At 39.3% G+C, this 15,291-nt stretch overlaps 1 protein-coding gene and 1 long non-coding RNA gene across 6 annotated transcripts in view; one reads left to right on the plus strand and one right to left on the minus strand.

The window, feature by feature from the left end:
• The window catches only part of LOC105678422 (forkhead box, sub-group O), a 153,258-nt gene that overhangs the window by 106,445 nt on the left and 31,522 nt on the right, over window positions 1-15,291 (minus strand). The window lies entirely within an intron of this gene.
• On the plus strand, window positions 1,004-5,910 carry LOC137001009 (uncharacterized). Of its 4 annotated transcripts, none has more exons than XR_010891167.1 (3): window positions 1,004-1,077; window positions 4,419-4,617; window positions 5,757-5,910. It is a non-coding gene; the product is annotated as an uncharacterized lncRNA (long non-coding RNA). The 4 variants fall into 4 exon arrangements; XR_010891164.1 differs by having other exon boundaries at window positions 1,030-1,153; window positions 4,087-4,617; XR_010891165.1 differs by having other exon boundaries at window positions 1,030-1,077; window positions 4,123-4,617.

Here is a 15,291-nt window from a genome sequence, read left to right on the forward strand (position 1 = left end):
TTATATGAACTCACAAACAGTTAACTTCATCTTTGGACTTTATCTTAGAAAACAGATCACATTTCTCGCGACCCAATCACATTTTTTAAAATAAAATATCGAATAACAGGAAAAACTTTGTGCAAATATAAAGAAAAATATCTAACGATAATCAAACAAAATATTTTTTGTTAATTGAAATGTGTAAACATATGCTGCGAAATAGTTTAAACGGCCTAATGTACTGCAAAATAATTTTTGTTTCTTTTTCTATAAACAATTGTGAATAAATATTACCATTTTGTCAGCAAGGTGGCGCTTTTGATAAACATTGCAAAATCACTAACAGCGTAGTCTTTGATGACGCACGTGTATGCATCTTATCATGGAATAACATCTTACGATTGGCGATATCCATTTATCATGTAAAGTAACAACTATCGCGCCATCATAACAAATCGACATTTCGCAATCATTAAAGCGCCATTATTTACGTCGTCTAAATTAACGCTTTAATTGTTACATAAATGCTAAGAGATAATTATTGTCCAAGTCTCTTACAAATCGTTAGCTATATCTAAATGAGACGATAATTCCAATCAGTTTTATAATCACTTTTTCGTCAATTTCTCGCTGATACTCTTCGCGCAACGAAGTAATTTTATTTACTGACTAAGATTCACGTCTTATCGCTTTGTTTTCATTCAACAAAATAATTTTGATTGTAACATCTCGAAGATGCATTACACTTCGAAAGAGCGCACAAGTGCTTAATATAAAAATCAACTTATAAATGATTCATACATTTATATATTAGAAATATATACATTACAAATGGGTTCGTGCACGCAATTCTGGCAAGTGCGATTGTGTGTGAGTGTATGTGTGTCCGCCACACATGTATCAGCTATTAATACGTAGCGAGGTAATATATTTAGACGTTTCCTCGGCGACGTCTCGCGGGGCTCAACCTTCTTCAAGGCAGAAAAGACCAGCGGCCGTTGGTTGTCGGCGCGCGCCAGGTGGGAACCAAGTATTTTACGCAGTTAACGGCGCGCGCCTTCGCAGGCAATATCGTTACGAGACTTCGTCGAACAAGTAATTACACCCACTGATAAAAAGTCATTTTCATTGTTCGTCGAAATATTAAACAGTTATTCGCATCAACAAATTGGTAAAAGTAGCCAAAAATTTTTATAGTAAATTAAATACGACTCTCTCAAAAAAGTGAAAATGTTCCTTTTCGCACTGTTTTCTTAGAAAATTTAAATCTATTTCTATTAAATAAATTATCGAAACAATGTATTAATAGTTTTGAAACATCACGCCACTCAAATTGAAGAATATATCTTAAGAATATAGTTTTTCACAAATTAATTTTTTCAAAAGTACTAATAAATAATAAAGTGTTATTCATCGTTTATTTTAAAATGAATTTTAGTTCAGCAGAATCTTTATGTGACGATTTAATTACTAAGACAACAAATATTGAAATATAAAATATGAAAAATTGCGGCAAATAATGATTTTTAATATTTTCACGATCAATTTAAATATTCACTTTTTCTAAGACATTTTGTACAATCAGGATGAACGCAAAACACAAGATCCCCCATATAAGTCAGCATTCTTGTGAAAACATTTTCGTTAATTGAGAGTTGCAAAAAAGATCTATTTTGATCTGAATGCAAATTATATTACATTCACGTAAGTCATCGCTCACCGAAATAGTCACTTTTATCTTACGAATCTATGAAGTTACATAAATCAATAATATTCTCCGACGCGAAATTCATTAATCGAAAATTGCGAAAAGGAGTCGCGCCAGCCCGACCAGAATGCAAATCGTATTACAGCGCCATAAGTAAAATGTTCATTAAGTTGCGATCGCCGTCATTTTCGGAGAAAAAGATGTTCGCGTCAGAACTAAAATAAGGAAAAGGATTAGGCATCTTTTCTCGAGTGATTAACTCTGTGCGTATTCTTCTTTTCGGATATCGATTGTTCACTGTAAACTTCTCACGATTTACTTTATGCATACATTATGACTTGTAATAATATAATTTGTACATACTTCATTGAAAATTATACCAATTCGAGATTATTTTATTTCAACTTCACGAAGTTTTCGGTTGAATCGCGATAACCGATGATCGGTAGGCGAGTCTTCGCGTAAGAGCGCAAACGCGAATCCGAAACGCCTCTACCGTTCTTTTTTTTCCTTCTTTTCTGGAACGCAGGTCCGGTTACCTGCGGTGTTGCACGGAGAGGATATCGGATGCCCGAGATCCTCGCAGAGCGACGAGGACACGCTACGGTAGATTATTCGGTGCGTTAACTCGATGAAGGCCTGATCGCGAAATTTCTCGACTTTCAACTCTCAGCTTTCAACTCGCAGCGCTTAAACTCGGTTGCAACTTTTTTTCTCAGTTCTCAACCCACCCCTAATACAAACGACGCGGATTTATCAGAAATAATCTTAATAAGCAATTATCGAATTCATTTAAAAATTAATTTTCAGCAAAAGATTTCGGTAAAATAAACCGTGAATGAGTCTTTATCTTTTTGGTGCTTGCAGCAAATGATGGAAATATAGAAAGAATTTCTTTTAATTAGAGACCGGAAAGTATCCTGCATCCACGGGAACGGAAGCGCAGATGTCAGTTTATCTTCGCGTCGCTTGCAAAACTTTGCGTAATGAGCCGAGAGAGAGAGAGAGAGAGAGAGAGAGAGAGAGAGAGAGAGAGGAAGAGGGAGGGAGAGAGAGAGAGAGAGAGAGAGAGAGAGAGAGAGAGAGAGAGAGAGAGAGAGAGAGAGAGGGAAAGTGCGATTAATGACTCGTCGTTGTTAATCGTGCAGGTATCGGCATGACGTCCGCGTAATCGTTTATCACAGGATCGGGCTTAATATCGATGCTAATTTGTCTCTTGTACATCGCTGCCGCCATTCGTCGTCGCCGTCGCCGCCACCGTAGCATTAGCCTGGGAAGCGCGCTTGCGTTACGTCGGATAGCCCGATCGACCACGCTCGCAATTTCTCTTCATTTGACACTGTCCGGGCGGACTCGTCGCGCCAATTCAATTAAAGGAAGCGAAATATAGACGAAGAAAAGAACACGCTCGGCCCTTCTCTGCTTATAGGGTGTCTCGGAAGTGAGACGCCTCTTCGGATTATCCGGCGATTCTTTTCAGCAAAAATTCGACAAGATGCTATTTTTGTCGCGCAATTTTGCAACATTAAATGTATCAAAATGAATTTTAAAAAATGTTGCATTAGATATATTGGAAATATTTCAAAAAGCTTAGTTCAAATAAGAAGTTTAACTTTGTTCAAACAGATTCAGCTAGCTATTAAATTCATTTGTAATTCGTTTGTGTCTTTATCTATTCAAATCTTAGTAAATTTCAACCGATGCAGAGACTTGCCATTTTCTTTCGCAAACTGTTTACGTTTCTCTATATTCTGTTCACTACTATTCTATCTCCAAGGTGATCCACGGTCGATTATTGATAAAGCTTTACTTACCGACATAAAATAACCATCTTATCACACTGTGATTATAAATATCGATAGCAATGATCTTTTTCCTCGTTTCGATAATGAGAAGCTCCATCAACATCAAAAGATAATGCGAACTCACCTGAAACAAAAAGAAGAGGAAATAATGAAAAACTTGTTAAATGAACAGCGCGATTAACGAAAGTCGAGAACATTATAAATTTTTCGAGCGAAGAACGTTGGAGCGGTACAAACGCGCGATATCCTTATCGCGCGACGACAAATTTCATTGCGATTCATTAGCTAATTATAAATATTTCACAAATATGGAGAGTCGAGAGCGCGCGCACATTTATCGCAGCCGACGAGACAGAGAGATACGGAATTTGGCGGCTATTAAATTTATCGGTTAAAAGAGTGCACGCACATATAAAAATGTATATCGATAATTTATCTTTATTACAAGTATTTATCCAATATCATTTATTCAATGTCCATCGCACATATATAGGTGTATTATTTACGTAAATAACATCCCGCACTTGCGCGTAATTTACGTAAATATTCCAGTATTATATTTATATTGAGCAAACAATATTTTTATATTAGATGGAATATTTCGTGGTGGCATTTTTGTGATTCCAGAAAAATCACAAATCTCACATGAAGCCAAAGTTCATCGAAAAAATCTATTTGTCGTTCACACGGAAGAACGGCGGAAAATTTTTGGAAGTAGAAGGTGTGCGATGCGAAGTTCAGCACGTTCAGAGAAGCGCAGTTCAGTATTTTCGCATTCCCTCGCATGCACGCCATTCTTCTTCCCACATAAAATTTGGCTTTCAAATTCAATTGCGTCTCACAATGCGAAAAATACGGCATCTTTTGCTCCACTGACCATGTTTCGCGATGAATCACGCTTTTCTGCTTATTATATGACCGAGAGATGGGAAGTAACAGGACGAATTCGATGGAGTTTGGGAGTGTTGCCAGTGTCCGGGAACGGATCGTCCCTCATTTCTTCATTCCGCGAGCTTAAACAAAGACGAGGAACGGAAAAGAAAGGAGGAGAGAAAAACGGCGTCGATGAGCCTAGTGGGGGAACCCCTTCCGTGTAGCTGCCGGTTGGGAGTACTTACGAGGGTATGTAATCGCGCGGTAATTTCCTCATGAGCTTCCTTGCCACCCTCCCGTTATCCCTAGCACCCTCGCGCAGAACGCACTTGGACCGAGCCCAGTTGGCCCGGATCCTTCGCTTCTCGCTTTTGCCAACAAATGGCATAAGGCGCGACGAAAGCGTCGCTCGCGCGCCGGCACTTTCTTCTAATAAAAGCGTAAGAAACTTAGTTGATCCCGATCCGGTTACTACTCGTTCTGCAACAGACCGGCGACGAGCGTCGTTCTAACTTAATAACGCTTCATCGCGACTTTTCGTTGTTATCCCGACTGAACCGGGAAGGAACCGAACACTAATTTCGATCAGTCGGGTCGGAGCTCGTTTCGAGATCCTGTCTTTGTGAAATAATATCTGCGCACTATTTGTTCAGTGAAAAAAGAATTTAAGTTTGTGAGCAAATTGTGGATAAAATCGATCATAAATGCAAAACTCGGATAATGTAAGATTAATTATAAGATAAAATATAAGTGAGCTCGCAGAGCACATAAAATTAGGCATTATTCATATTTGTGATATTATCCTAATTAAAATTCTCGTTAAACTGTACGTATTCACACGTGAGAGAGAATCTACTTTGCGGTCTCCTTTTTTTTTTACTCGCTCGCTTATAACTGCGCAAAGCGCATTCCGATCAGAAATATTGACTGATAGATCTATTCTTAAACACACAACCGCGGCCTTCTTCGCGTCTCGTCTTGATGCAACTTTGCTTCGAAACAACCGGTTCAAAAATGCAGTGACCGGCTCTGAAATCAGGGCAAGAGAAGCCCGTCAAGCGACAGGCTCGAAACATAACACACAAGTACCATTATGTCACCTTACGCTTTTTAATCTTGTCACCTTGCAGCCATTGTATGTGTACCGGGTTGCAAGGTTGCATGTGGATACTTATTGAGCTATCATTGTAGAGGTATTTAAGTCTTACGTCACGCACGACACGCGAGTCGATGTGCTTAAGGAAATAAAGAAAAGAATTGCGAAATACATTGTTCACACAGTCGAGGAAGTTGTTAATGTTACAATACAATGGCAGGAACGAATACTATAAATAAAACTCGATCGTTTGATTGTATGTTATCGTTTAATTGTTGTTGTTTCTTTCTAGCTCAGTCGACACGTGTCGCCTTCGTGCTTCGTAGGCCCGAAATTCATGCTAATGTGTTATTCAAATATCATTGCCCGATATAGCTATAAAATTTTATTTTATTACACGAACATTAAATTCGAGTATAAATCGCATTATGTAGTGTGTAATCATTATTATCATAATAAAATTTTAGTTGTAATATGGAAACGAAAGATTCTATAGAAAAGAAATAAAATAATACGAATGAAAAAATGGTTAAAAAGAGTTATGCACAAATATAATATTTATATGTAAATTGATAAATTAATGTATAAATAATCAGAATTATAATTAAGCTTAATTAAAAAAAATTAAATTCATAAAATAGAGAATAAAGTAATATAATTTCTCATTTGCGAGCCAGAATCTCCTCACAATGTTACAAAACCTTAGAAAATACGATATAATCAGATTACAGACGCAATAGAATCAAATTAACACCTAAACGTCCTGAAACGTCTGGAGCGAAAATGCGAGCGCCGGGAACGGAAACGTTAAATCCGAGTTGACGGCGAGATTTCCGAAAGGAGAACCCGTCTAAATCAAGTTTACGCTAGTCGGCTCTCAGCTTCATTGTACGAAAAGGGCCCGTGATCCACCGCAGGCAACAATTAAGACACATATCGGCCAGTGATTGCCGCTTTTATAGCCGTTTAAACTGTTCGGTTCCCCTGCGTGACGCGATGCGAGCCGACCACGTTCCCTTCACGTGTATAATTTGTGCGAGCCGCGCGCTGTCTCGTTGTCACGCGCGTGAACTCGCGGATACCTTGCCGGCAACCGCGAGCCAGACGAATTAGAGAGCAACGTCGTTTTTTCGCTGTCGCGCGAGGACGACGAGGAATCTCGCTCCGTCAAAGTTTTACGAGCCATCGCGCTTAATCGCTTGAGTCGGCTCTATCGCGGCGTTTTATCGAGCATGCATCGGGTGTCCGGTTTTGCTAAACGACGCGCTGTTGGGTATCGACGAGTCGCATGCCGAAGAATGCGCAGAATAGTGCCAAAGTAGCGACGGAATAAAGTAGCAAAGTGAAGTCGTGAATATTTTATTACGTTCACTGGTTGTGTGCTTCTTTTATCGACACTGCATTCCAATTTTGTATTACGATATTCAATTGATATTTAGTTACATTCGATTATATTTTTTCAAATATCACAAATTTCATACGAAAGATATCCTTTGTACGAAAAACGTTGCTTTTATCCGAATTCCGCTAGATATTCAGAAACAGCCGCTATATAAATTATTCCGTAGCGACTTGGTGTGCGTGCGCTTGTAATACTCATCTCTAATTAACAATTGCTATTTATTTGCATGTAAAATGGGAGCCCACGCGTTGTCAAGCTCGGGTCAAATGAATCGTCGAATTTTAATTTATTCGGCTGAATTATTTTAATTATCAATGCACACATTCTCCGCGGCTGCCGCAGCAACGCGGGAGGAATGACAAACCGCTATAAGGTTCATCGATGTGTAGCATAATTTGCCGCACGAGGAACGGCGGCGTGGCGCGCACGCCGGTATAATGCAAGTAATTAAATAAATAATCAACTGTAATAGCAAAAAGTTCCGCCCCTCGACCGTAAACAATTAAAACGATTCGGCCGCGCAAATTAAAATTCGATATTTCGTTTACAGCGCCGGGGCTCGCCCGCGCTCGCTGCTACGCGGGGCGAAATCATCCAAATTCGCAGAAAAACACGCAATTGGGCCAATTTTATCGGTTTTTTGCGTTACGCGATCCTTTACTCCGTTCTTATTTTTCCTCACGAATTAACACGGCAAAAATTGTTTTCCGTCGTTAATAATTATCTTCTTATTTTCCTGTTGATTGAATGCAGAAAAATAACGCGTTCTTCTAGTTTGAAAATTTCTTTTATTAATTAAACGAGTTTCCTCATATCGGGTTTATCCACGCGCATGGACGGGTTCCGGCGGTCGGGGTAATTAGCAAGAATAAACCTCGTCCAGACCTGCTAAAGTTATAGTAATGTACTTAACCACATTCAACTCTCTCTCTTGATCACGTCGATAGCGTCGAAGGGCTTCGCTGGGAAAAGAGTTAATTTACAAGACGAATCGCAAGGCTTCGGCGTTATACGTTCCAAGAGCTTCCGCAATCTGCATGAAAATTCCGTACAACAGCTCGTTAACCGCAAAGCTCAGTTTTAACGCGCATTTCGCATCGCGAGATAATTTCAAACACTTTGTTTTAATGTTATTAACATTGATTAAAATAGGATAATGCGAACAGAGGTGATTCATAATTCGAGAACAAAATTACTGAGACAAATAAAACAATTCAAATAACAATTAATTACGCGAAATTTTATTTTTATTTCTTTCAGCGAATTTGAAATTTTTTAATTTCAGTTTGCATATTTTTTTCTACATTTCATCTCCCAATAATCTTGGAACTCTAAGTTGTTTCGGCGACTTCGTGAAGCGGCAAAGTTGTGAAGTGTTAGTGGAACGGAATTCTCAATGTAGTCAGGATTAATTTTTAAGGCGGTCCCGCCGTCCGCCGAAAACACCCAACGTTCCGTCGTCGCTCCTCGCGAAGGAAGACACGCACAACCGGGAGCCTCTTGCAGTATATTATCGAGCCGTTCGTTCCCAGCCGAAATGCAACAAGTTGCCCATTCGGGCCAAGTGCCTCCCGCCTCCCCGCCGCCCGTCCCGCGGCGCCCGTGACGGGCCTGCGAAGGTACCCGGTACGGATGCACTCGCAAACACACAGATATACACGAGCACACATGCAAATACGCATTTCACCTGGCGTGCAGCACCATATATCGGCTCTCCTCCCGACAAGAACGTGCGGAGAGTGCACTTCAGCGTTAATTCACAGAAGTCTCTTTTTCACCGCTCCGATACTCGACGATTCCTTACAACGAGACACCCAATGGGGCGCTCCAATCTCAAGTATTAAATTATGCGATCCTTTATATCGTCCTATGTAAGTAATTAGCAACATATAAATCATACGAGCATGTACATGTCCCGAGCACCTGCCTTAATACACGACTTAAATTCACGTAGACAAACTGCTTCCATATTTTAAGCAAAGTAAAAAGAATACATTAGTATTGAGTGATGTAAGAAATAGTGCGTTTAAAGACGTAAAGAATAAAAATGAAACGTAAATAAGGGAGAATTATTTTTATTATTATTATTATTATTATATCAGATATTATTATCATTTCGAGACTTCTGAAAAATAAAAGCATACTACTACTACTACCGCGGATAACATTAAAAATACTACACCGACATTGTAACTGAAATTCGATAATTTATATTTATAACTTTCCAAAGAGCGGCGATATCGCTAATCTCGAAATAACATTGTTGATAACCTAAATGAATTTATGTAATTGGATCATCCTGGTTCTCTTCGATGCGAGTAGAAAGAATATTGTGTATCACTATGCGTCTTTGCGTTTTCAAAACGCTCCACGGAATAACCACAGACCGCAGTCCGGAAATCTGCCAAGATCCTACTGCGGTATGATAATAATTATTTTTTTTTTTCCTCTTATCAACGCTCGCGCAGGTGAAGCCGCTGTCTTCTTCGGGGAGCATCCGCCCGCCCGAAATTTCCAGCTCGCAATCAGAAAAATAAAACTTAAGGTCTGATGCAATTTTGAAAATTGAGCAACATAATTATAGTCGTTCAGAGACAATATTATAACAGTACAAGGTCCCAGATTGAACAAATATTCGTAAGAAAATTATAAGATTTATAATTGTAACAACTATATGCGCTAAATTTGTAATGTATTTTTTTCAACATACTACTACTACTACTACTACTACTACTACTACTACTACTACTACTACTACTACTACTACTACTACTACTACTACTACTACCGCGGATAACATTAAAAATACAACATTGTAACTGAAATTCGATAATTTATGTATATAATTATAACTTTCGAAACAGCGGCGATATATACATCGCTAATCTCGAAATGACATCATTGATAACCTAAATTATACACATATAGTTTTGTGGAAACAATCTCAAAGATGATTTAATTAGAGAAATCCTCAGAATAAATGTGCTATGCACAACTGAAAACAATCGTATTTATTATTGCGTTACATCGCGTTGCGTTTTATCGATGCGTTACACGGTTTTATGGTCCATTAGAACTTCATTAATAAAATTTAAACGATAAACACGATCTTTAAAAAAAAAAAAAAAAATGCGAATGAATATCGAAATGTTGCTTCCAAATTTTGCGATAAATCGAATGTAAATGATCAATTTTCAAAAAACGTATGTGTTTTTGTGACATTCGCAAAAATTGCCATCATTAAACGTGATAATCAATGCAATACATGTCGATCGAGCACCTTGTATAGCAAATGCAAAAATCTACGTCTTGTAGAAAATACTTAGAATACATGGCGCCAAGCATATCTACGCACTTATCATTTTTCATTCTACGTTTCCTCATATCTGACATTGCTTATGAATTATTAAAAGGGCACATATCGGTCAACTGCTCGTGCTACAATCGCTCGTTAAAAAGCTGCGTAACGAATAATGAGAAACGCGCGGAATTACAAAACTGTGCAGAATGCAACTTTATGCATACGAACAAATCACGGCTGCATATATATTTACAATTACTCAATTATCCCATTAATTTCAATAATAAATCAATTATATTGTGAATATTATATTCTATTTCAATACTAAAATAGAGATATTACTATTTCATATTAGTAAAATTAATTGATACGTTATTACTGGACGGATGCAGAAGTTTTGATGAGTTTTTGCTGTAAGAAGGCAAGTAGAAAACCCATCAAAACTTTTTCACTCACTCGATATAATATATTAATTTTAGTAGTAATAAAATAATAAATCTCTTCGACATTCGCATGGTTGCAACAAAAATCGATTCAATTGATTGTGAATCAATGGTAATAAGATCTTGTCATAACTAATGAATATATCAAAATTAATTAGCGTGCCTTGTGTCCACGTGTCATATCTATACTTCGACGGTATATCGATTGAAGTGTGATGGCTCTAGAAATAAAATACACATGCAGGAGAGTTCGAGAGGGAGTGTGCAAGTTCTCTTGAAGTTACTGGACGTGGCAACGGTGGTCAGTGCGATAACCCCTACGAAGTCTCGGCCGATAAAGAGCCGGTTATCTGCGAGCTGGTTATCGTCTTCTCTCTGTCTCCCTCTTTCTCTCTATCTGTCTCTTTCATTCTCTTTCTCGCCCGCTCGCTTTCGCTCTCTTCCCCCTCTCTCTCCCTCCTTTTCTCTCTCATTCTCTTTCTCCTTCCACACAGAGTCGCTCATCTCTCCCACCCTGGTGACACATCCGCCATACCTCGGCCATAATCCGCCTGCCAATCGGATACCGCTCGTCAAATTCGTCGATGGAATACATTTCTGCACTTATCGAGAGCGTTAACTCGAGCCACTCGAATAAATTTCGCTCGTCGATAAATCCGGTTGCATTGCCGGTGTAAAAATTTCGAATCGTTATCGGCCACATTATTGCTACGGGTTATTCGAGTTCGCGACGCCGCATACTGGGTGTCCCGATTTTTAATGAATCCAGCTGCTTTCTCTCTCTCTCTCTCTCTCCCTTTTTCCTAATTGACGATTTTAATCAGGAACTTATTTCACATATCGGAAATTAAATTTTTTAAATCTTGATAAATTAATTTAACAAATAATTAACCGGTAGCAAAAGTTCACTTTCTAATTAATTAAAAATTTAATTTACTTTGCCAAAAATTCACCTCGAGTCTTAGCAGTCTCGTGTTGAAGTTGGCGAAAAATGCAAATGTATGACTGTCTCCGAAACTCGATTTTGAAAATGCATTTTTGCTACTCTACTTAGCCGCACTCTATCCACGCACAGCGTAACTGCTGTGCACTAATCGGTAATTGACCAGAATAAATTAATCAAGGTAGTTAGGTAGGTAGTTAGAGCTCCCTCAGAGGAAACACTCAATATCATTGTACAACATTGTGTCCACAGATGGTCATAAATGGCGCCTGTCTCCACTGGGAGCGTTCTACGCGAGGATTGCACGAGCAATATCTAATTAATTCCTCGCAATACGCTGTCACTCTGAAATTGAATATATTTATTAAGCGCGAAGAATGCGCATTTGTGAAATTTTCATTAATTCACGGTGCATTCTTCGTTCATTCTCTTTCGCTTTGTCACGACGCCGGGGATCGCGATATCTAAACGACCCATGCTTTATCGCGACGTCAAGAACCCTCGAGGCAGGTGGCCATTATTCGCGATTAAGTGGCAATAATTATGCGCGTGTACGATATTCGCACCTTGTAGCAGTCACGATAGACGCACTAGGCGGCCGCCGCTGAATGGAAAACCACTTTGTGCGCACAGTTCGCTTGCACGTGCCAGCGAAAATGCTAATCGGCCCGTCGTCAATGGTGCAAAGAGCGTCATTCCGCGAAACCTGTTTTTCTATTTTCATCGGCATACAATTTTGCACGCGCGTCGACGTGACGCGACTCAATACATATTCCGCCGTTCGTGAAACTTCAGCGAAACAAATAATGACCACGTGTTAGAAAGAATGCAATGGAATTCCTGGCTTTCTGATATGAAGTCGGAATAATAAGAACAAAATAGAATTAGAATATTTGGAATAAGAACGGAAATATTTAGAACGAGAATGGAAAAGAGAATGGAAAATCTGCTAAATATAATTTAAACGGGATTGATCATTTTAATAGAGCAATGTATTCCTGTACATTACAAAATTCGAATAGTTTTATGCAAGAAACATTTATGATGAGTTATTATTATAAAGAATTTAATCAAGTTTCTCATATTAATGTACATAATAATTAAGAACTTAAGTAATCATTGAAAATGTATATTTGAACTCAAGTTTCCATTCCTATCTTAGCTCTCTACTATAATGCTGCATTGTTTTACTAAAAAAACTGATCATCCCGAGCAATTACTAGAGTTTTTAACGAAAACTTTGCACTCCCATCTGCTTTCTGACAGCAATTGTTATTATGCAGCGCAGCGTGGTAAGATTAAAATGTTTGTTCAAAAGGAGACTACCCACTTGAGAGTTTCGCGATTGATATTTTTTATCAAAGTTAAAAGAGAGACAGAAGAAGAATAAAATTCTCGAATAGCCAATCCGCTCCCTACATTTACTCTGCCACGTTATTCCTGCTGCTAAAAATTCCAGTACCAGGATTATCTCGAAATAAGATGCACGATTAATCCTGTGAAGGAAAGTGTACAAGTCGGGGCGAGTTTTTGGGGATTGATACCTGCTTCACGCTCGTTTGTGAAAAAGTCAGCCGATTAACGTTGCGTCATGCGATACTATATGTAAATTAGAAGTCGTGACCACCGCGATGAGGCTCGAATTTACACCGCGCGCGATATAAATCTATATCGCGCAGAAATTTATTCGAGACTCGGCTAAACGGAGGCTTAATGGCGACGAACTTACGACGAGCTCTCGATTCCTATCGCGATGTTGCCACAGGTGTTCCAAAAATGTGTACTCGCAGCTCATGTGAAGAGTAATTTCAATTTAGCTCCAGAATTCTCGATGAGAGAGGCAATCGAACTCCCCGGCATGTTATCGCGCTATCAGCGTTATCACGTCGTTGGTGATTTTCTACTCACGGCCGAAATATTGCGGCTCATTAAGCCCGGCAATAAGACACGATACTTGGCAAACGAAGAGTCGCATTAAAGTCCAAATGTGTACCTCAATATATAATAAAATGTCCGCCGTTAATAAACACAGCTTACGGAGAATTACATTTTCGATAAGCAATCGTTCTCTTCTCAGCAAAAAAGAAAAAAGAAAAAATCAATCAAAAAACCGAGCGCGTTATTTTTACATCAAGCCTTAAATTGTTAAACGAAAGAAACGAGCCTCCTCCGCAGACGCTCGGTGTCATTTGCGGTGACGAGAGAGGCGCGCGCGAGCGCTATCGCGAGGGCGTTATCGGTCCGTTATCGGCGCGCTCTGTTTGACGTGACTTACTGCTCTCCCAGCGCAGATACAATGAGAGGCTCTCTCGCAGTGGATTGCAGTTGCTTTATTAAAATGCGATTTTGATAGAGGACGCTCTTTTATACCCCGCACAATGCAACGCGAGCGTAAATATGTACACCTTAATAAATACGTCACATATCACGGCCGTCACTTTATCTGCGATAAAGCAGGATCGTCAGAATCGCCGAGATTGTCGACTATCGAAAAGAGGGCGCGACGTTACAAAAGATTTACATGAAAATGCAGAAGAAATCTGTTCGCTATCGGTATCGAAAAGACAATAGTTATTGACTGATGATTAGATCGACGTGCGATTGATATATTTTCATGTCGCAACACGGAGTTATTACATAATTTAGAAGAGATAAAATACAGTAACTGCAGATATCGATGAGGCGATATTTTATATCGCTTATACACAGATAAATAAAGGCTGTAGAAAGGCTTGTTCTAAAGCTACAATCAATAATTAGGATTTTGAATACGCGCAGAGCAAACATTTTTAATATAATAATATGCATAACGCTACAAATTAAACTTCCGTAATGATCTGAACAAACTTTCAATCGCAATATTTGTTCACATATTTAATTTTCGCGTTTAATTTTCAGATATAAATATAAATACAAATTACAAATTATTTCCGCAGAGAACAACGCGAGCAATGCGACATACGTCAAGCCGAGCATTCGAAAAATGCATAATTGAAGCGGTAACCGGGAAAATGTCATATGATCAAAAAATTTCCGAAAGTTCACTTCGAGAAAACAAGGCACGTAAGAGTAGAAATAAAAATTCAGGAATAGCCATTTTTCGTATAACCCCTTTTTTTATTTCGCAGAATATTTCAAAGCAACCGCAATTCTGTTAATAGCCAATAAAATTACAAGTAGCTAATCTAGTATTTCGTAAGAACAGAAATGCCTTATGAATTTTTCTGGGAATGAAACTTCTCGTTCCACTCGTGCGCTCGTTTTCAGTCACCGCTTGTGAAAATACGCAAAAATCCCAACCAGTCCCAAACGACGTGCCTTACGATCCAACGGCGACCGTAGAGAGTAGGGCCTGTTCGCCGTCTCTCTAAGGCCTCGGGATCCCTCTTTCTCTTTCCCTCACCACTGCCGGATATATATTCCATCCGTTCAGTCTCCGGTGGCTTCGGTTACGAGATGAATGTGAATTGCACGAAGAGCCAAGAACCAAGGACGCAGCGCGCGCTCTCGACCACGTGGTGCCCTCGAAAAGGCTTCGACGGACCTTTCTCGAGCTTCTCACGACCACGAACGAGGTCGCTGGCCCAAGCGGACCAGGCGCTTTTGGGTCCAACAGATATTCCGAAGAAACGCCGCGCTCTCTTGCACAACGCACCGACACAAGCGCGTACGAGCACATACACGTAGCTATTGCGAAAAGTTCTTTGTGGCGCCATACGTATACACACGTACATTTGC

Source organism: Linepithema humile, chromosome 7 (genome assembly GCF_040581485.1).
Source record: "Linepithema humile isolate Giens D197 chromosome 7, Lhum_UNIL_v1.0, whole genome shotgun sequence".
In the NCBI taxonomy this organism is placed as follows: Eukaryota; Metazoa; Arthropoda; class Insecta; order Hymenoptera; family Formicidae; genus Linepithema; species Linepithema humile.